The sequence below is a fragment of the Pinus tabuliformis genome, chromosome 4_1 (assembly GCF_031772625.1).
Source record: "Pinus tabuliformis cultivar Carrire ecotype Pingquan chromosome 4_1, CPIR1, whole genome shotgun sequence".
NCBI classification, from domain to species: Eukaryota; Viridiplantae; Streptophyta; class Pinopsida; order Pinales; family Pinaceae; genus Pinus; species Pinus tabuliformis.
This window is the reverse complement of record NC_142303.1, coordinates 860,393,950-860,417,708: the sequence shown is the minus strand read 5'-3', so window position 1 is coordinate 860,417,708 and position 23,759 is coordinate 860,393,950. Positions and strand designations below refer to the sequence as shown.

The 23,759-nt window shown below is 36.6% G+C and overlaps 1 pseudogene; it reads right to left on the bottom strand.

Moving 5' to 3' along the window:
• The window catches only part of LOC149178920 (subtilisin-like protease SBT2.3 pseudogene), an 84,907-nt pseudogene extending 66,710 nt beyond the window's left edge, over nucleotides 1-18,197 (bottom strand).
• Nucleotides 18,198-23,759: the final 5,562 nt, after the last annotated feature.

Sequence of the window (23,759 nt, the reverse complement as noted above, 5' to 3'; positions counted from 1 at the left end):
TAGGATTTAATATGATGACGTCAACCATGGGGGATGATTCACCATTTTTGGAGTAAAAAAGTAAAAATATTAAAAACAAAAAAAAGAATCCTACTTTTTGAACTTGTATTTTCAACTTATCTCCCTACAATTTTACTCAAATTTCAAGTAGGAGCACTCCCCAAGGAGTGCTCATGTTGCATACTTTTGATGGACCTTATTACATAAAATATGATAAATACATGAAAATCGTGATTGCAATCACATGTTTTCATGTATTTCTCCTATTTCGTGTAGTAGGGTCCATCAAAAGTATCCAACATGGGTACTCCTTGGATGAGGAATTAAGTTAAGCATACAACAAGTGTTCCTAATCAAAGTTGGGAATAATACTAAGAGGGGGGTTGAATCAGTATTTACATTTCAATAACTTTTCATTTCATAACCATATTTATATGCTACTTCAGTGAAGTGAAGTCGTGTGTGCTTGAAACTTTTATTAAGGCAACCAATGTATATCCAATGAACTTATGATTCAATTAATTCATCATGTGTTGATATTTAATCAAGGAATCAGTACGTTATTAAACAGTAACTCTTTATAGTAATAATAGGATAAACCATCACACATAAGAAACACACATGAACACCAATATTTAAGGTGGAAACCCTATGCGGGAGAAAAACCACCTGTTTCTGTCGTCCTTGTCTTCTTTTAATGTAAAAAAAAAGTTTGTTTACAATCTTGTATTGGTGCAAACTCATACAAGTACGCAGGCACTCACTAGCGGAAGGCTACAACCTTCTCTTGTTCTCCAAATTCTACTAGAAGGGAGCTACAACACCCTTGCTCTTGTACTAGTCGATATGTTTACGAGTACGTAGACGCCAGACTACAGAATGCTATGACCTTCTCTCTTCCTCTAGGGACCACTTTTCATAATTTTTCAGACTAGATACTCCTGGTACACAACAACACAATATGAAGGCCATGTTTCATCAAATTTTCACACTGGACCCATCAATAAAATTGAATCTCAAACTCAATAATAACTGCATCAACCAATAATCAGTTAATCTGAACAGTCAGATCACTGTGACTAGAACATTCTGCTGAACCCATAAACCTGCATCATCATCCAGAACCAACTGCAACCTCAAAAATCATATGTCAGAATGTATATGCTACTTCAGTGAAGAAAACTTGTGTGTATATGCTACTTCCTTTTACCAAACCCATGTATACCTCCAAAATTACTGAATCATAAAAACCTCTGAATCAAAATTGTACCAACCAGTAACATTCTAATATCTACTATCAAATTATAGGGACCTAAACAAACAGTAGCAAATATCACCCTTCTCACTTAACCAATCAATCAATCAGACTCAATCTCCTTATGAATTCAGTTCTATTTTCATATCTAACAAGACATCGTTGACAGACAACATTAAAACAACAGCATTGATCAAATATATCAATCAATTTTGAACAACATGATTTTCTTTTGCATATGCGACTTGATAGTGTCGAAGCAGTGTGTATACACACCTTCGCCAAGGCAAACTAGTGTATAGATCTTTAAATAACAACTTATAACTTTGCTTCTATTCCAGACTTCAGACATACCTAGATCATAGCATTTAAAGAATGAAACATGCATAAGCAATCATATCTAGCCCAACCAATATCATATCATACAATGATAATTCATTTCAGGTCTCATGATCCTCATCCAACATTGTATCCAAGGTGCAAAAAATATTTCAAATCATATCATAATCATAGCCCCTACAACATAAAATATACTTCAGATAGAAGTATTCTTGAGAAACCCTTTCACTTGCACTCTTGGCATTTTAATCTTCTCCTCCTTATATAGTTTTAGCTTTCTCAATACCTCGGACCAAAACAACACTTAGATCTTGTGCTATTATTGGACGAGATCAAATAATTGTTACTCCACTCAATATTGTGGGCTAATACCATGGTATTGAACCTTGGAATTAATTTACTTTATTTTTCCTTTATTTTCTATCCCATACATGTTTTTCCTTCTGTAAAAGTGTGTGCATACGTATACACACTTTTTGTTCTGGGAAACCGAGTGTATATGCTACTTGCACAAGGTCATCTGTGTATACAACTTAAGTTGACTTAAAACATCCTTTTCCTTCAACTTCTTAATTATGATCTGTAGTCCATTGTTCCAACTTCCTGTTCTTTTGTACCATTGCCCTATTACCTATGAAATCTGTAGTGATTTGTGAGTGATTTTCCATCAAGGAAAACACCTGTACCATAATGCCAACAAGCTCCCCCTTTGGACTTGATGGAAACCATATTAGTGTTGATTACTTCAAGTTGTAGAACCTGTTAGAGATACCAAGAAACACCAAAATACTCTCCCCTTTTGACATCAAGGGGAACGGGCGGACCAAGATATTCTCCCCTTTTGAGATACACTACATTGTCCATGCTCCCCCTGAGTACATGTGGAGTCTGCAGAGATAATTTTCAAAAAAATTAACATGACTCTATAACTCAACTAAGTGAGTATGACCTCCCTATCACCAATGACTCATACATATATCAATCACCCAATGAAGTGGGGATATACCAAATGTTCAGACATGACTGAAAAATTGCAATTATTACATCATCCTTCCCATGCAGAGTGGGGTTACAAATTACATCATATCTCCACAAGGACTCATTAATAGACTATGATAGAAAAAGACATATAATTACACCATAGGTCTTTTTACAACAAATGACATGAATATATGAGACCATAGCTGGATTCAGTAACCATGATGCCAACAATGCATAATTTTTTTGAAGGCTAATTCTCCCCCTGAACCTATGATACCTGTGCATTGTCAAGAAATCATTCATCAAAGCATTTTCATCAGAAAAATAAACAAAAATGGACAAAGCATATCAACAGACTATAACCATTGATAATAGATTGAACACCCATGTCAGAAACTGATTTTGAATCTGACCCACTGTTTTTCTATGAGCAAAACACATACGCTCCTGCAGCCATAGAAACTTGTGTATATACGTGACTCTGCTCCATGAAACCCATGTACAGAAAACATTCCTCTCAAAACTAGATTTAACAGAAGGATGATGTAAAAACTACTCCCATCTTTTTCCTGAGATATTCAAATGTTTCTCTAGGAAGGGGTTTGGTAAATATATCAGCAACATGTTCTTTGGAGGGAACATACTCCAATTCAACCTTTTGTTCAAACACTTGTTCTCGTGGAAAATGGTACTTAATGGGTATGTGCTTGGTCTTGGAGTGCATGACGGGATTTTTAGAAATACTAATGGCACTTGTACTATCACATAGAATGGAGATAGGTGGAGCACATGTGATTTGAATATCTTGCAATGTTTGCATCATCCAAAGTAGTTGTGTGCAGCAAGATGTAGCACCCACATATTCTGCTTCAGTTGTAGATAAAGCAATCGAACTTTGTTTCTTACTAGACCAAGACACTAACCATGATCCCATATAGAATGCACCTCCTAGTGATTTTTCGATCATCAAGATTTCCTGCCCAATCCGCATCTATATAAGCATGAAGAGTGAGATATGTATCTTTAGGATACCATAGACCAAAGTCTTGAGTTCCTTGGAGATATTTTAATATTCTTTTTACAGCCTGAAGATGTGATTCCTTTGGATTTTCTAGGAACGTTCCAACAATTCCTACTGCATGCATGATATCTGGTCTTGTACCTGTTAGATAAAGTAGACTTCCAATAATAGATCTGTATGTTGGTTTATTCATTGTAGTTGATTCAAGTGGAGAAAAATTATTATAAGAGGTTTTCTTGATCCTTGTCATGGTCCTTTGTTTTCTTGCTTCTCTAGTCATGATAGTCTTGTAAGCAACACATTGAGAAACTTTATGACCAAAGTTATGGCATGAAAAACATTGTCCATTAAAGAAGTTTTTGTGATCATAAAAGCTTTTGGTGATTTTCACCTTTTGATTGATGATTCTATTGAAGTTCAACCTTGGAATAAAATGAGCATGATTTAATTGGGGAGTACCTTTAGGCTTTTGCTGAGGAATGATGGATTGTTCACTGGTTTATGTTGCATCAAGATAGCTTATGGTGTTGACTAAAGGCTTTTCTGGTTGGGATGTTTCTCCAGTGTATCTAATACCAATATTTATAAGTGGAGAACATTGGACCTTGATGATTTCATCTAAAGTTTATGATCCTTTAGCAAATCTAAGATTAAGAGATTTTGTCTTCTCAAGTTCTTTTCTTAGACCCACTACTTCACATTCTAATTTTTCATTGTGCTTTTCTTTTTCAGTGAGTTGATGTGTCAAAGTGTCTATGACCATATTCTTTTCTTCCAAATAGATTTTAAGTTTAGTGATTTCTTCAAGAAAATATTCCTCTTCTAAGGCATCGATAAAATTATCATTGTCATAAGCCACGAGTAGTTTAAATTCTTGTTCAAATTCATCTTCATCACTATTATTCAAGCCATCATTATCTTCATGAGCATAATAACTTCTTCTATTGAAAATTGTTTTCTATTACCCTTTGTAGACTCCTTTCCCTTTTCATGTTTATCTTTATGAGGAAATTTAGCATCATAATGACCAACTCTACCACAAGAAAAACATTTGAATGGAAGCTTAACTCTGAAACTTCGAGAACCCTGTTGAAGCTTCTTTACAAATTTTACCTCATCTTCTTCTAAAATATATCCTGATTCCTTGAGATCTTCCTTTTATTTTCCCTTTGTTGAATCTTTTAAAGCAGCTTCTCTAATATATGATGGACCTCCTTTCCTCATTACAAAGGAAGTTAAAATTTGATGAAGTTGAACAACATTAATAGATTGAAGATCCTGCTTTTCTTCTATGGCAGATACTTTTTACTCAAATTTAGAACACAAAGATCTCAAAATTTTCTCTACTAAAGTAGCCTCCTATATTTCTTCATACAATTTACAATCTCATCTACTCGTAAAAGGTAACTAGAAATACTTTATCACTATGAATCTTGAGAGTTGCATACTGAATTCTGAAAATTTGGAGCTTAGCACATTTTACCTGGGAGTCTCCTTCGTAGCTCTTAATGATTTTGTCCCATATCTATTTGGTTGTCTTGAGTTGCATGACTTTGACGAATTATGATTCTGATAGACTTCCCAATAAAGTATTGACGATTTGGAATTGGCTTTGTATAACTTATTTCCTGCTGTATTTGTGGGTATTTCTGTTAGAAATTGGTATCATCCTTCCACAATTTCCCAAACATCAGCTCCAAGTTACTGAAGATAAGCTATGGTTCTTATCTTCCAATATGCTAAGTTGTTACATTTAAGATTCGCGGTCTGATAGATCCCATGTCTTCATGTTTTTTCATCTTGAGAGATCTCCCTTCAAGAGATCGAGCTTCTTTTGAAGGACTTGCTCTGATACCAATTGTTGGGAATAATACTAAGAGGGGGTGTGGGGGTGAATCAATATTTACAATTCAATAACCTTTCATTTCATAACTAGATTTATATATGGTACTTCAATGAAGTGAACTCAAGTGTGCATGCAACTGTTATTAAAGCAATGAACGTATATCCAGTGAACTTATGATTTAGTTAATTCATCATGTGTTGATATTTAATTAGTGCATCAGTACTTTATTAAATAGTAACTATGTGAAGTAATAACAAAATAAACCATCACACATAAGAAACACACATGAACACCAAGATTTAAGGTGGAAACCCAATATGGGAGAAAAACCACCTGCTGCTTCGACTCTATCTTCTTTTAATATAAAGAAAATATGTTTACAATTTTGTACTGGTGCAGACTCATACTAGTAAGCAGGCACCCACCTGCAAAAGGCTACAACCTTTTCTCATTCTCCAGCTTCTACTAGAAGGGAGCTACAACCCCCGAGCTCTTGTATTAGCCAATATGTTTACAAGTACGTAGGCGCCAGCCTATAGAAGGCTACGACCTTCTCTCTTCCTCTAGGGACCACTTTTCATAATTTTTCAGATTGGATACTCCTAGTACACAACAACACAATATGAAGGCCATGTTTCATCAAATTTTCACATTGTACCCATCAGTAACATTGAAGCTCAAACTCAATAATAATTGCATCAACCAAAAATTAGTCAATCTGAACAGTCAGATCACTTTCACCAGAACACTATGCTGAACCTAGAAACCTGTATCATCATCCAGAACCAACTGCAAACTCAAAAATCATATGTCAGACTGTATATGCTACTTTAGTGAAGCCAACCTATGTGTATATGCTACTTTCTTTAACCAAACCTATGTATACCTCCAAAACTACTGAATCATAAAAACCTCTGAATCAAAACTGTACCAACCAGTAACATTCTAAGATCTATTATAAAATTACAGAGATCTAAACAGACAGCAGCAAAGATCACCCTTCTCTCTTAACCAATCAATCAATCAGACTCAATCTCATTATGCATTCAATTTTGTTTTCAAATCTATGAAGACATCATTGATAGACAGCAGTAAAATAACATCACTGATCAGATAGATTAGTCTTTTCTGAACAACAAGCTTTTCTTTTGCATACGCTACTTGATAGTTCCGAAACAGCATGTATATGCGCTTTCACCAAGGTGAACGAGTGTATAGATCTGCAAATAATAACTTATAACTTCGTTGCTTATATTCCAAACTTCAGACATACCTAGATCATAGCATTTAAAAAATAAAACATGCGTAAGCAATCAGATCTAGCCCAACCAATATGAGATCATACAATCATAAGTCATTTCAGGTCTCATGATCCTCATCCAACATTGTATCCAAGGTGCACAAAATATTTCAGATCATATCAAATCATAGCCCCTGCAACATAAAATATACTTCAGATAGAAGTATTCCTGAGAAAACCTTTCACTTTCACTCTTGGACTTTTGATCTTCTCCTCCTTATATAGTTTTAGCTTTCTCAATACCTCGGACCAAAAAAACACTTAGAGCCTATGCTATTCTTGGATGGGATCAAATAGTTTTTACTCTACTCAACATTGTGGGCTAATACCATGGTATTGACCCTTGGTATTCTTTTACTTTATTTTTCCTTGATTTTCTATTGCATACATGTTTTTCCTTCTGTAAAAGTGTTTGCATACATATACGCACTATTTGTTCTGTGAAACCACATGTATACACTTCTTGGACAAGGTTAATCTGTGTACACAACTTAAATTGACTTAAAACTTCCTTTTTCTTCAACTTCTTGATTTTGATATATAGTCCTTTGTTCAAACTTCTTGTTCTTTTGTACCATTGCCCTGTTACCTCTGAAATATGTACTGACGTATGAGTGAGTTTCCATCAAGGACAACACCTATACCATAATGCCAACATGTTGTGTACTTTTGATGGACCTTACTACATAAAATATGATAAATACATAAAAAATGTGGTTCCAATCACATGTTTTCATGTATTTCTCTTTTTTCATGGATTAAGGTCCATCAAAAGTATCCAACATGGGTACTCCTTGGATGACGAATCAAGTTAAGCATACAACAAGTGCTCCTACTCGAAATTTGAGTAAAACCTTTGGGAGATAAGTTCAAAATACAAGTTTAAAAAACCGTTTTCCCTTTTTTCCCTCTAAAATTTGATGATGTAATGTACTCTTATTTTATTATTTCCACTATTAATTTGTAATATTCCTTAGGAGGCCCATTTTATACCTCAAAAATTTTCTAATGCGGAGCTTGAGGAAGGGCTCTTGAAGGAACTGCTCACATAGTCAATATCAATGAGAGTCCAAAGATTCACCCATGTCCACCCAACAATCAAATACTCATGGGAATCATAAGGTCAGTTGTCTCCACTCCCCAACTATACTTTGATGCTCTAGTGCCTTCTCCCTAGAATAAGAAATGCTAAGGAGACCAAAACCCCACAAACTAGCAGTTTAATTTTCCTTTACTTGAGATGATGTTCTCGTCATTTTAGGCACTACAATAGGCTTGTCCCAACCTATTTTTTTTCCCATGTTACTTGATTTATTGTTATTCCTTTGTGTGCACTCCCTTGACACTTGTTTTATGTTCATGTGTTTATCTAACTTATCTATCTTATCCTCTATAGAGTGCTCTTGGCCTAAGCTTATGGTTATTTTCTTTGTTCCTTTTGTTGTGTGCACCCTTTCTAGTGTTACACCAGTTTTTCCTTCATGTTATTTGTTTGTTCATTCTCCTCTAAAGCCCATGGTCCAACCAATGGTAAAAATTCATTTCCCCTAACTCTTAGAAGCTTTCCCTTATGTTTCTAGGAAATCCCTCTTGCATTTCTCTAGGGAATTTCTCCCCCCTTATTTGTGTTGAGTTTCTCTATTCTTTCCTTCTTCATTCTCTGTTTTCTCTCTAGTCTAGCCATGTCGTCGAGAGTTGATTTGGGAAATATCCTCCTATCACCTTCAATCATGATGTTTTAATTATTTTTTGGTGGGGTACGGTCATGACCCTTCTCCTCCAATTTCAATGCTCCTGGCCTATGGTTATGTTGGTCCCCACAACTCAACCAACTCTACCATAATTTAATCATTTTGATTGGCATTTACATTGCAATTATACTAGTTGACTTATGTTGTCATTATGAACAAATCTCCAATTTTCCTGACTAACCTGCTCCCCAATTTCTAAAATATGTACCCATGTCTCATCTTGTTCATATTTTAATTATAACAATGTTTCAAATGTTTACAAGAGGGGGATTTTCCCAAAGGGACTATTACAAACTCCACCCCCTTTGGAGTAACACCATATTCAGTGTTCTAATATTGAACACAAATACAAAAAAATACTTAATCATGAGCATAAATCATTGTGAGATTTATAAATGTAGCTCAGTTTTTAATTACATCTTTACATACACAATTTCTTACAAAACAACACAATGAGTATAAAAATTAGTTAAATTAACCACTTTCAGTTCTTCTTTATGCTTCGTGGCATGCCTTGTCCAACTTCACATCTTTCCTTCCAGAATTCTTCTTGTGTCAATGTCTAGCGTTGTTCTCTAACACTCAATTCTCCATCATTGAATTATCTTTGGTTAATTGACATCTAACACACACCTAATGTACCCTTGATCCCAATCCATCATGCCCATGACTATTTTGAAAACTAATTCCTATTTCAACATCCCCTTCTATGATTCCCATTCCCTTGGGTGATTGAACTCATCTTTTGTGCAATTGTTCACCTTCCAAGTTAGGAACCCCATTCCTTTGGCAACATTTGCTCACATCGCAAGAGTTTCATAACTAAGGAATTTACCTTCCTTAACACAATTCATATATGCCATGGCATTCTTCATGGAAATCAACGGTTAATATTGGGTTCTCATGTCACCACAATGGCCCTATTTGCTATTATGCACTTTTCCATCTTCTAGCTGCTACTGTTTAAATTTTTTTCTAACTTCATTCACCCCAAACAAGGTAGTCTAATGTCCTTCCTACATCACAATGTACAATTATTCATGAGACTCATCATAAGGAAATTGCAATAAATTAAATCATACCTCATTAGAAGATTTATTCATGACATGAACCCTGCAATTTTATTTTACTTCTATTACAACAAAACCCAATTATTCCATAATCCAAATCATCATAATTCATGGAAATAATGTAGAAATCATTAAATAAAATGTAACAATTGATACTTATCCCTGGTTCTTACTTCTTTGATCCACACATACCAAGTGATTTTCCAAGACCAACTACCACTCAACAATGTTCACAGTGCTCCATGCAACCTTCAACTCACATGCACTAAGATGGTTTCCAAACCCAAAAACATCCTATGTTGGACATGCTTGATGAAATATTTAGTTCTCTACTCACACACACTAGATTGATTTCAAAACCTAGCAAGCATCTATTGGTGGAGGTGATCGCATGTTCTTTAGTCTTATACTCACACACAATGGATTTATTTCCAAACCTAGCAAGCATCCAGTGGTGGAGGTGCTCCACGCGATCTTCAATCTTTGACTCCCATGCACTAGATCAATTTCCAAAGCCAACAAGCACCCAATGGTGTATATGCTTCAAATAATCCCATTCAATTTACCAAAAATATGGGCGCTACCAATCCCAGTAGTATTCTATCGATAAGAATATTATCATAGGCCTAGGCAACCTTCATTCATGGGTGGCATACCTATCCCAATAACATCATAGGCTCGGGTAGCCCCCAATCCAAAGTGGCATACCCCTGTCCCAAAATCATCACAGACCCAAGCAGTCTCATACCTTCCTATCTCAATACCATAAAAAGTATATACACATTATACAACATAAACACATATACACATTATACAACATACACACATTACACAACATATTCACTTCCATAACTTCTCCCACACTCAAACAACCCCCAATACCCCGTTGTCTACCTATCCCAATATTAGCCCAAACAACCCCCAATCTTGGTCATCTACCTCTATGGATTGTGAATTATATCCTATGTTACTTTACCACACTTTTCCACATGCACCCATAGCCAAAATATCGGATTTATGGTCTCTTTAACTTGTCCACACTCGTCCCAACATACCATAGATCACCTTGCTCTTTATTTGTTGAAATAACCTTCAAAATTCCCTGTTCACAACCATAACATAATATGAGTATTATAATCTCATGATAATAAAATAATATATTAGCAAGGCTTCCTCTTGCTCAATTAATTTCTAATACACTTGGGAATCTCATTTGACAGCCCTATTATGTTATGCAAATATTTTCATTTGTATGTGCATCAAATTCATGAGTATAATCAATCATTCTTCCAAAAGAATGATCCCTGAAAACAACATGTCAATTACAATGGTTGTTTGTGCATTCAGTTATTTGTTCATCAACATGTTCATGCACATACCACACATATTCAAATATGCTAATAATGTCAAAGTTAAGGGAAGTCCTTGAACCTATACAAAACACACATATAAGTGAAATAGTAGTTTCCAACATGGCTAAAGGAATTATTTTATCCAAATTCCTCCCTTTTATTATTTCAAATTGTTGTTCTTACCAACATTCCAGTTGTTTCTTTCTGATATTGTTATTCACATAGTCAATTTCTAGCCAACTTGTAATCCCTTATTAATGCATGTTGTCCCACTTAGGAGAAAATCTCCAACATATTCAAATGAAGGCCATTATCCAACCCATCTGCCCCAATCTAGCCTTTCTAATTTTTATGCCTCTTTATTCACATGTAGGGCCTCATCCAGGTCACAATTTTGTTGGATCCCCCAGAGATTTGTTGAATTTTGTAGCTATGGTCGGTCTTCATAATTTATAATTTATCCCTTGAAATTTATAAGTTAAGTGTAAGATATGTTCTTCATGTCATTTTTATTGATTAGCCCTTGAAAGAATTATTATAACACATGTTCTTCATATCATATTTTAAAGAGAAAATTTCAAAATTTTAATTTTGAATCTTCGGCTCCAAACTAGTCAAGTTGTCCTCCCTCTAGTCAAGTTAACCCTAGTGAACACTCACCCCATTCAGATAGGGATATTAGTATATGTAGATCATTAAACCTCCTCCTCAAGGCACCATTCAATTACCCATAAGACAAGTAATATTTTGAGCATTCAAGTGAAGGAGAAGAAGGACCAAGAATTACAAATTCATATCTAGTATATGTCTCTCTATTTCTTGACCTCACTCATGTGAATTTATGGGAAAATTTTGGGTAGGAGTGCAAATTTATGGGAAACATATTCTAAGAAGGTTGAAATTCTGGGCATATTTTTTTGGGTAGCAGGGACGTATTTCTGGGCATATTCTGGGAGGCCAAAATTTGGCCTAGGAAGACTAGAGAGGGATGAAAGGTAGAAGTTTGACTTGACTTGAATTCACTATAGGGATGCTTGACCAAGTTTTACCATAACATTGTTGGTCAATTTGACCTCATAGTTGACTAGCTACATTAGATCTATCTCTTATGAACTTTGTGAAGTCAACTGGTTCAAAAATCCCTTTCCTAAGCCTGATTATTTTGAAGAAGGGAATATTTACAATATTTCCCCCACCATAAAGATCAACATTTCAGATAAACCAAGGGTTGAAGAAAAAATTGCCTTGGGGGCACATTGCACCCCAAAAGAAATTGAAGCTTACACCAAGCTCTTTAAGGAATTCCGTGATGTTTTCACCTAGTCCTACTCTGAAATTCCTAGAATTGATCTCATCACTGTCTAACATCATATCAACTCTTCACCCAATGCCATACAAGTTTGTTAAAATCAACGACCTTTTCACCCTTCCAAGTGTGATGCCACGAAGCTGAAATTGATAAGCTCAAGAAGGCAGTCTTCATTTATTACATCGAATACACCACATGGGTGTCTAATCTAGTTCATGTTCTTAAAAACAAGGCACCATTCATGTCTACACCGACTTTCATGATCTAAACAAAGCTTGTCCCAAAGACAACTTTCCCACACCTTTCATTGACCAGGTCATTGATGAGTGTGTGGGGCATGAGATTCTTTCCTTCATGGATGGATTCTCTAGGTACAATCAGATTCGTATCTGTGATGTCGATCAGTTAAAAACTACCTTCACTAGTCCATGGGGAACCTTTGCATACAAGGTCATGCCATTCATCTTAAAGAATGTTGGGGCCACTTTTCAGTAGGCCATGTCCTATTGCTTTCATGACTTGACCCACATTATCCTTGCGTATCTCGATGACCTCACTGCTCATTCTAGACTCTGGTCACAACACCTCCATGATTTACGCATTGTATTCTTACGATGTCGCAAGTATAACATTCACCTTAATCCTCTAAAGTGTTTCTTTTTCATCTCTATTGGACATCTATTAGGCTTCATCCTGTCCAAAGATGGTATTACTCTTGATCCTCTAAAATTTCAATCCATCCTTGAACTCCACCCTTGTTACATAGTGTTTTATCACACCTCTTACACTTCCCCATGACATACCTCAAAGTGCCTGAAACATGACCATTATGTAGTGTACTCATTCATATATGTAGCTCATACCCTTCCTAAGACATTGATTGGACAATTCCTTGAGCTTCCCTTGGAGAAAATAGCTCTAAAACCCTAATTTTAGGATCATCTCTCTTATGAGACCAAAAACAATGATGATCACCTATTGCACTGTACTTGACCCATGATGGCATCACTCTGTTCGCTTGTATACCCATGATGATCCCAAAAAGGAAATTTTCCCAAAGAGGATGAGAAGCTTCGTGATCTAGAAGCTTCAAAAGCGGCGAGCTGGAGGTTGTTTAGCATAGATGAGGTTGAATTCTCCCAACTTGACCTCTTGATCTTATCCCTATGACCTACCTCCTTGAGATGAGGACCTATTCCTATCTTTGGAGAGATCTTAACTCCCTTTCCCAACCTATATATTCATCCTCTACCATTCCCAAATGGTTGGTCTATGCCTATTTGCACCCTTATGCTAAGATTATGCTTATATGCTACTCATTTGGCTTGCATAAGGAGTGCTTGGAGAGCTTACATGGACTTAGATATTCATTCAAGGAGAGATTATCAACATCAAGGCTTGGTTGTATTATTCCCTCTATTTTCTACTAATATACAATTGCTGGTTCTTTTTCCTAAATGTGTATGCTCATGTATCATTTAGCTTAACATTCCTTGATTAGTTAAGTAGGTTGCTTTTGAATATGCTATTTGTATTTGCATGCCTTGTTTTGTTTTGATCTCTTGTGAAGGTGCATAAACACTGAGAGCAGCAGGAACGAGACTATCACACAAGTGATTCAAGATCTTCAACAAAGGATATCGAAATAGTGTCAGAATGAGATTTGTCATCTTCTTCGTTTCTCTTTTCAATAGTAACTTAGGAAAGTGTCAAGTAGATTGTCACTTCGGTTGCTAGACCCACTCATTGGGGTGGAAGGATCATCTATATCTGTAGAGAGGATTTACCTAGACAACAAAATGGTGACTCCACATGGGAGCCTATGATCCTTTCCATTCAATCCTTCACCTTGTTTTTGTGATGAGTTTAACCAACCAAACATTCTCAGAGTTGTTTTCTTGTCTTTAACTATTTTCACTTTCTAGTAATTGCTTGAAGGTTCTTAATTTGTGTTTCTCTTGAAAAAAATTTGTTTTTTCTTTATCTTTCTCAACCATCATGGTTTTTTCCCTAATATTCGCATTGACAACACAGATATGTTGATTACATTAGTGATGATCACTACTTTTCTCTTAACAGCTGCGATGATATCAGACATTAAAGATAATTAGGGGTTGTCTTCTTATTTTCAGCATTTTACCTTCTGTCAGTGGCTTACCAGTGTGATTTTGGTGTCCTTGTCTTGCTTGACATGTTTGTCTGATTACAATTTCCTCTTGATCTGGTTTAAGTGTGTTTGGATCTTGATTTTCCTTCTAGGGTTTCTACGACTTCTAAGTCATCCTTCATTCACTCATTGGTCTTCTCTTCAGAGATAAATTACCCTTGTTCAAAGATCCTTTTTGTGTTTGGACGTATTTTGCAAACCACTTTTGGTTCTTGGGTATTAAGTCGTTTTCATTAGTGTCGAATTGAGTAGATTCTTTGAAAGTCACTTTAGTTCCATTTGGCAAGAAATAGATTACAAAATTGTTTGTTTCAATTGAACAGAAAGGAAGTATTTGCTTTGAATTTTGTGTTTCGAAAAGCGAAAGTGGAAGTGTTTATATTTTAAGTAGTTTTCGAAGCATTTGTTGCATTCAAAATCATTAATGTGAAAGATATTTTCATGATTATTGAGTTGTTTGCATTCTCTTTTTCACTTTTGCACTAGATTACATTGATTGCATTAAAGTGAAAAAGAAATCATCATTATATCTTAAGGTAGATCGCTTTAAGATTTTATTTTGGCATTACATTTTCTTATGATATGAAAGATTAGATTTCATGTTTTGTATTTAGCATTGGAAAATTGTCATTGATGTATTGTTTCTTGTTTGATCCATGATTTAAGTGTTTCTCTTCCCTAAATAGGTAGCCTTTGTCGAATGAAAGGATTTCAATTTCATCATTTAGCTACATTTTAGGAATAGGTGACATTGTTAAGGCCTTGAAATCAAAACATAATTTCAATATTAACATTAAAATATATTAATTAATCTAAGGAGCATTTGAAACAATAACGCCCATATTTAGTGGTCTAGGCTAGAGACATGTTTCGGCGTCTATAAAACTCAGTAGTTATCGTTTGCTCTTGAATTAGACAGTGCTAGCATGGACTTATGCTCCCCATACCATCGAGTATATAAAGGGAGACCCTCATAGGTTGCAAACCTTTATCCATAGGAAGTCGAGTCTACCACCCTGTAAATGTGATATGTCGAACACAACATTCGGGGATATTTCCTGCACGTACATCAAGTCCTTGGTAAAATTATTTTCTAAGGTGTATATTGCAGTTCATGGTTACTTGGTACTCCTTTTTCCATAGAGTTACCTGATTGGCCATTTTGATCTTTTCTGACTCCTTAAATCTGAAAATATCATCAGGCACTTGTCCTTTCAAGCTCGCTAAACCAATAAAAGTGTCTAGAGTCACCTTTTTGTTCTTTTCTCGACTCTTAAAAGATTAAAAGGGAAAGTTTTTGTTCTAAAAATAACTTCCCACGATAAACATGTCGAACCTAATCAGTTGCTTCTTGTACTAGTATTAAGTAATTCCCTGTTAATTTCAAGATTGTTAATAAGCCCTTACGGAATTATCTTTCCTTCTTTGCTCTTGAGAGAAGGTCATCATGGTTGAACCATTGAGTTCATCTCGTAGTTCCCCTTCTTTTTTTGATACTGAAGGGTCCTCCCAAGGATTTCATCTGGAGCTTCCTTGGTCACTTGAAGATCAAGTTTTTGAACTTGGGATTATTCCAAGTATCCAACCCCTGTCTTGTCATCCACCTCCATCGGGTTCCTAGTCACCTCAAGAATATGATTCTAAGACCCTTGACAATCCTATACAGACCCCTGAGAGCTCGTAGGGACTTGTTATTCATCCGTCAAATCCGTTCTTTAATTCTGTTGTGATATCTCCTCAGTGTCCTTATGATCAGCCTGATATTCCTTTGGAGTTATCTCCTCGCACATCTCAGATTCCTTGACACTAGTTATTTCCATCTATGCAATCAGAGGGTGTAATCCCAACCTCTTCACTGGGTCATTTGGAGTTTTTCGCTACTCATACTCCTCAGGTCGATGATGAAAAAGGGTATGAATTTCCTCTAGAAGGCTTTCCTTTTATAGGAAGAGTCCCATCTCACACACTTCTTGAAACTAGTGGGCATATGTTTCCACCTGGTTATAAAACCCTAGCCCAGTTAGTTTTAGGAACTCCTAGTTCTTCGTCTTTGAATAAAAATCCCATCTAGTCTACAAATTCCATGCCTACTTCTAGTAGTTTGTCTTTTAGGTTTCCAAGAGTTTCATCATTATGTAGATCTTCCGGATACATCGCATTAGGTTTCTTTCTGATCGACGTTTTGAACCAGCAACAGTGGTTCATCTTCAGGATGTGAAATATTATAGAAAGATTGTTCTCATTTTTCTAAATAAATAAAGATGAGATGCTTAGCTGACTCTGCATCTCTTTAAGAATGTGAGGTCAATCCTCTTCTTCGTTAAGAGCAATCTGTGTCGTTCAAATCTATGAACTTCTTTCATTATCTCCCTTCCATATTGGGTGATTATTTTGTCTTTGAGGTTTCTACGAGTTTCATCATTATGTAGATCTTCCGGATACATCGCATTAGGCTTCTTTCTAATCGATGTTTTGAACTAGAAATTTTGGTTCATCTTCAGGATGTGAAATATTTTAGAAAGATTGTTCTCATTTTTCTAAATAAATATAGATGAGATGCTTAGCCGACTCTGCATCTCTTCAAGAATGTGAGGTCAGTCTTCTTCTTCGTTAAGAGAAATTGGTGTCGTTCAAATCTGTGAACTTCTTTCATTATCTCCCTTCCGTATTGTGTGATTATTTTTTCTTTGAGGTTTTCGCGAGTTTCATCATTATGTAGATCTTCTGGATACATCGCATTAGGTTTCTTTCTGATCGACGTTTTGAACTAGCAACGGAGGTTCATCTTTAGGATGTGAAATACTATAGAAAGACTGTTCTCATTTTTATAAATAAATAGAGATGAGATGCTTAGCCGACTCTACATCTCTTCAAGAATGTGAGGTCAGTCTTCTTCTTCATTAAGAGAAATCTGTGTCGTTCAAATCTGCGAACTTCTTTCATTCTTCTTCTTTCATACTTCTAGTATGTTCATTCCAAACGTGACCTCTCAAACTTTTATACAAATTGTTGTCATGTTAGTTCCCGTTCAACCTACGATTGCATCACAACCTGTATCATCATTTCAATGGACCCTTCTGGTACAATCGACTGTTTCAGGTCAGGTTTCAGTTAGTTCTTCTACCCCTCCATCAAGTGGATAGAATGTGCCACCGCTTGGGGGAAAAATCCAAATATTCCTCTTGTGTTAGGTGAAGCCAATATGAGTGGATTACAAAATCACATGGTTGGATTTAATCAACCTTATTCTGGTGGTATTCCTAACCCTGTTGGTCCATCTGGGTCAGGTAACATTGAGTATCAACAACCTTATATGGCTCAAATTCTAATCCAATAGGCTTATGTCCCATATGGTTTGCAAGCCTCGATCAGTCCTTCTTACATTCCTCAAGTAAGAGCTTATGTCCAACCTATTCATTTTGTTATTCCTGGTGGATATGGTCAGATTCTATTCGGAAATTACCAATACCCACAAGGTAAATCCCAAGGAACTATCCAACAACCCTTGCAGTAGTAAGCACAACCATTGCAGTAGCAAGGTAAAACGTTGCAGTAGCAAGGGAAACTATTATAGTAGGAGGGGCAACCTTTGTAGCAGTCTCAGCAACCTTTGCAGCAACAAACTCAGTTTTTTCAGCAGCCTACTCAACCTTTGTATCCGTAAGACCAACCTTTGCAGCAGCAAGGTCAACCTCTGCAGCAAGCTCAGTCTTTGGAGGCACAAGGTCAACCCCTGTAGCAGCAAGGCCAATCTCTTCAGGTCCAGGGTCAATAGGTCCAACATTATTACAATCAGTATGCCGCATATAATGCTTATCAACTAACTATGGTAGGTCAATATCAAACCTACCCTAGACAAAATCCACCTTATGGTCAAGGTAACCCTCAGTGGGGGAAAAATCAAATCCTGTATGGACAAAATCCTCCATTGTGGGGGCAGAATCCTTACCAACAAGGTTGGAACCCACAATTTGGGTCTCCTCAAAGGTCCTACATGCCATTCAATCCATAATTTCCTTTATTGGCTACGTTGGAGTTTCCTGATGTATCGAGGCTCACAAATGATCCTATTTTTCATTCACCTTACTGGCCTCCAATTCCAACTAAAATTCCAAGCAATTGCCCTAAATTCGAAGGAAAGTCTAAAGAGGACCCGCAAGCCCATGTGATGACATATCACTTATGGTGCTCTTCAAATTCATATGTTGACGATTCTATCTGTCTTCGCCTCTTTCAGAGAACCTTAATAGGTGCTACTACAAAATGGTATATCGAGTTGCCTCGAGCTACCTATGTTGACTTTAACTCTTTAGTTATAGACTTCCTCACCCACATACAATTTCCGGTTGAATATGAAACTGGAACTCATTTTCTCACATCCCCGAAGCAAGATACTGTGACCCACAACTCTCATCATATCCATGAACGGTGATGTCGGCATCACGTCATCAAATTCGAGATTGTTGATGAGTTGTTGACTGAATGTTTCACATGATCATTCGTTAAAAAGATTTCTAAGGATATATCTATGGGTGGTTGTGTTACTCAAGAACAAGCTATTTCATGTGTTGAGTATCTAGACTTAGTCTATTCACAATTTGGCACGTTGTATGAGATGTTTCCTGATGCTCCAAGACCTTCTTTGGATCTGGATGCATCAAAGTCTCTTGATGTACCACCTGTTGATGGTGTAATTGGTTCAGTGTCTCATACTTCCACTAAGGCTTCTTCGAAGTAGGAATCTGTTTCAAAAACTTGTTCTAATAATCCTTCAAAAAATTCGTCAAATCAAGGTAAAACCTCTGAGGTACATGTTGTTCAATCTACCGCAACAAATAAAGCCTCAGAAGGTAGGAAAAAGGGTAAACATGAAGCCAAAATTGATACCCCAAAATAGGATCCACCCAAATCATTTGTTGATGATGCTTCCAAGTGCAAGTTGAAATATCCTTTCCTCATTTGTGAGGAAGATCATTACATTAAGGATTTCCCCTGACATTTTAAAGTTAATCGCTTATTGAAAGAGACTCTGACTATTTTGAAATAACCTTTTCCATCTCAACAGACATAGTCGGTAGACTAACCACAATCCTCTGCCTCCTCTGGTTCCCATGTTTTCATGATGCAAGGTTCATCGCCTATTTCGATTGCTAATCAAACTAAGGACTATCAAAATATGCAAAAGAAGATGATGGAGAAATAAGTCATTGATCTCCCTTCTACTTCCACTCTATCCAATTCTGGTCTAATCCATATTGAGTGTCTTAATAGTGAGTCTGTAATCCAACCACCTCCCAAGGGTGTACTTCGGAAATCATATTATAGTATGAATGTTGGAGCTGCATAGAATTATAATATTGTTGAGGATTTAGCTCAAGTACCTGCGGTGATGTCTACTTTGGAAGCTCTCCAAACATGTCCAACATGGGGGAAATCATTATTTTCTACTATAGGCATTATTGATCCTGCTAATTCGAGTTTAATTACCTTTCATCTTGAAAACCACGTTCCTCATCTTCCTCATCATATTTTTTTTTTTATTCAAGTTCTCATTAAAGGAAAGACAATTCATCAGACAGTTATTAATGAAGGTGCTTCCATCTGCATCATGTATGTTTCGTGTTGGAAGGCTATCAGCTCTCCTCCTCTTACTCAGTCCCCGAACACTTTGGATGCCTTTGATGGCAGAGGCTACCATCCATATGTTATTCTCACAAACTTGTCGATCACATTGGAAGGAAATATCATTGAACTAGAAGTGAAAGTCGTAGATGAAAATCTCATTTACAACCTTCTTCTTGGGCGAAGTTTGACCCACGCTATGTCTTGTGTGGTTTCTTCTTTATTCTAGGTGCTTCATTTTCCTGACGAAGGAAAAATTATCACCGTCAATCAACTGCCTTTTTTATCTTCCAGTACGTCAAACTACAATGTCCCATATGTGGTAAATACTGAGATTCCTTATGAGAGTGTGGGGGAAGGTCTTTTCAAAGACTCTTCTTTAATGGGTACTTTTACTCTCCCACCTCTGAATGTCACTTTGATTAATATGATCTCAATTTCTACGGATCCTTGGATTATTCCTACCCCGGATCAAATTGATTTATTTGGTGATTCTATGTCGTTAAGTCCGTTAGAGCAAGACTATCAAGAAATTGTCTTGGCTTCAATGGCTGCTTCAGAAAGTCATGATTTTTTTAGTATGAACCTGGATACTTATGTGTCATCTCCTTGGCTTGTTTCTTTGGATTCTCTGAATCCTTTGAACAAGACATTCCCCACCGATGAGAGTATCATTGAGGTTATGTCTTTGGGTGAAACTCTTTGGAATGGTCTCCATCGCCATTCTTCATTTCTTCCCAACCTCGGTGAGATGTCATCATGTCTTGAATCATTTGTTTCTCATTTCCCAACACGTAAACTTCAAACACCTATATTGGTGCACGAAGTCCTGTCTGAGGGTAATATGTGAAACATTATTGTAACCATGCCTCTTGATATTTCCATTAAACCTAGAATTGTCGAGAACATTCATATTGGGGTGTCATGTTCTCCTGATGAGATCAGGGACTACACTCAAATTTTCAAAGAATTTCGAGATGTCTTTGCGTGGTCATACAGGGAAATGCCTGGTATTGATCTATCAATAGTGGTGCATGAAATACCTACCTATCCTGGAGCAAATCCTGTTCGTCAACAGCTTCATCCTGTGCATCCTTGAAAGGTTGCCGCTATTAAATTAGAAGTGGAAAAGCTTTTAAAAGTTGGTTTTATCTATCCTATCCCACTGACATATTGGGTGTCTAACATTGTCCCTATTACCAAAAAGCAGGGCACGATTCGTGGCTGTATTGATTACTGTGACATTAATTGCACTTGTCCAAAAGATAATTATCCCACTTCTTTTATCGATCAGATCATTGACGAGTGTGCTGGGAGTGAGATTTTCTTGTTTATGTATAGTTTTTGTGGCTACAACCAGATCAAAATCTCCCCTACTGATCAACATAAGACGTCCTTTATCTTTCTGTGGGGCACTTTTTCCTATAGGAAGCTTCCTTTCAGTTTAAAAAATACTTGCGCTACCTTCCGGAGAACAATGTCATATTCATTTCATGATATTCGTCACATTGTTCAACCTTATATTGACAACTTACCAACCCATTTTGCTAAGCGTCATGACCATCCAGACCACTTAAGATTCATCTTTCTACCATATCGACTTTATAACATTTGTATCAATTCAACAAGTTCATTTTTTGTGTTGAAACTGGTCAAATCTTGGGTTTTGTGGTGTTCTGCGAAGGTATCTGAATTGATCCTTTAGAATTTGAGGCTATTGTCAACTTACCCCCCTTGTACCTCATTGCTGTAATTACAAATCCTGCGAGGAAAGGTTAATTTTCTTCGTCGATTCGTTCTTAACTACCCTGAGCTCACCAAGGGTTTTACTCGCTTGTTTAAGAAGGGGATCCCTTCCATTTTGGATGAATGTACCTAGAAATCCTTTGATGCTTTGAAATACATGCTTATCAATGCTCCTTTACTGCATCCCCCTGATTATCACTGTGATTATTTCCTATACTTGGTTGAACTGGTACTACCATTGTTATGGTGTTAGTTCAGGATGATGATTGTGGTAATGAACATGTGGTTTATTATCTAAGACAAAATCTCCTTGACACTAAGTCTCGATATGCCCATGTCGAGAAGCTCACCTTGGAAGCAGTCCATGTTGTCCAAGGATTTCATCATTATATCCTTTTACGAAAAACCACGGTGATTTTTGATTGCAACCCCATGACCTATATATTAATTCGTCAATTAATGGTGGGAAAATACTCCAAATGGATTGTTATCCTGCAGGAGTTTGATTTGGAGTTTACTGCCACCAAATCAAAAAAATCACTTATTTTTGCTGAGTTGATATTTGCCCTTCCATCTGCAACCACTTCTACTTATTTTACTAAGAAGATTCCTGATGAAACTCTGTTTCTTATCAGTACTCTTGACCCATGGTATGGAGATATTATCGTTTATCTTCAAACCAAAACCTTTCAATATAAGTTTTCTTGATCTCATCAATGTTGCATTCAACATCAGTCCCAAACCTATTAGATTATTAGTGATACATTATACTGAGTCAGTGTGGACTCTATTCTTCATAGATGTCTAACACTTGAAGAGTTTGAACGGGCTTTGAATGACTGCCACTCTAGCACCTGTGGTGGTCATATGTCTGGCTACGCCACTTCTCAGAAAATCCTCTGCGCCAATTATTTCTGGCCTTCCATCTTTAAGGATTGTATTATGGTTGTTCAGAAATTGCATGAATGCTAGATTTTTAATGCAACAAGTGTGCCGCGACAACACCCTTATAGCTAGTAGTTGCCATTGGCCCATTTGCTAAATGGGGCATATACTTCATGACATGTAACCCTCGCTCGGCCAAGGGGGATGGCTATATTATCATCATCGTCGACTATTTCATTAAATGGGCCAAGGTGATTCCCACATACAATGTTGTCGGTATCACTACAACCATGTCATAGCATGTTTTTTTTGTTCCTCAAGCCATTGTAATTGATCATGGATCAAATTTTCGTCAGTACATGATGGCATATTTGAATGCTTATTTGGGCCTTTGTCATGATAGCTCAACTCCTTATTATCCACTGGCTAATGGTCAAGTAGAAGAAATTAATAAAGTTTTGATTACTATGCTTCAACGTCAATTGTCACCAAGCCATGTGTCGTGTCGTTATGTGTTCAAGAGGTCACTGCAAATAAACCATTCATCTGCAAAATACCTGTCATCCATCTCGACCATCCCTGAGTCAGTCCTTACAGCTACATTTCTTCAACTTGATCTATGATTTCGTGTTGTGGGCTTGTCTACGACGGGCCGCTTTCTATCGACATCAGTAAATTATCTAGAAAGATGACATAGAAATCATCAGTACCTTGAGATCTGCATGCATCAATGGCAGATTTCTCGCCTTTGACGACAGTTTACATCATTGACTTTCGATCGAAGGATTCCGTGACATGTTTGACATCAACACATTCATTCACATCTCATGGATTGTACTGAGTACTTTGAGAACCATTGACATCACTGGTGGTCTCTCTCACACTTGTTAACAGTTTACATCATTGACTGGTAATCAAGTGGTTTCTACCATGTTCGACATCAAATCATTTATTCGCATGGATAGAATCGTACTATTTCGGGAAGTAGAAATGAAGACCTTGGATCTAGTTTCCACCATCCAGGCTGCGAGGAGTTTTGTATTCATTGTATAGTAGACTAATTATAAACAGATGGCTGCATCCATACTGTGTCTACATGAGTCTATGATTATGAT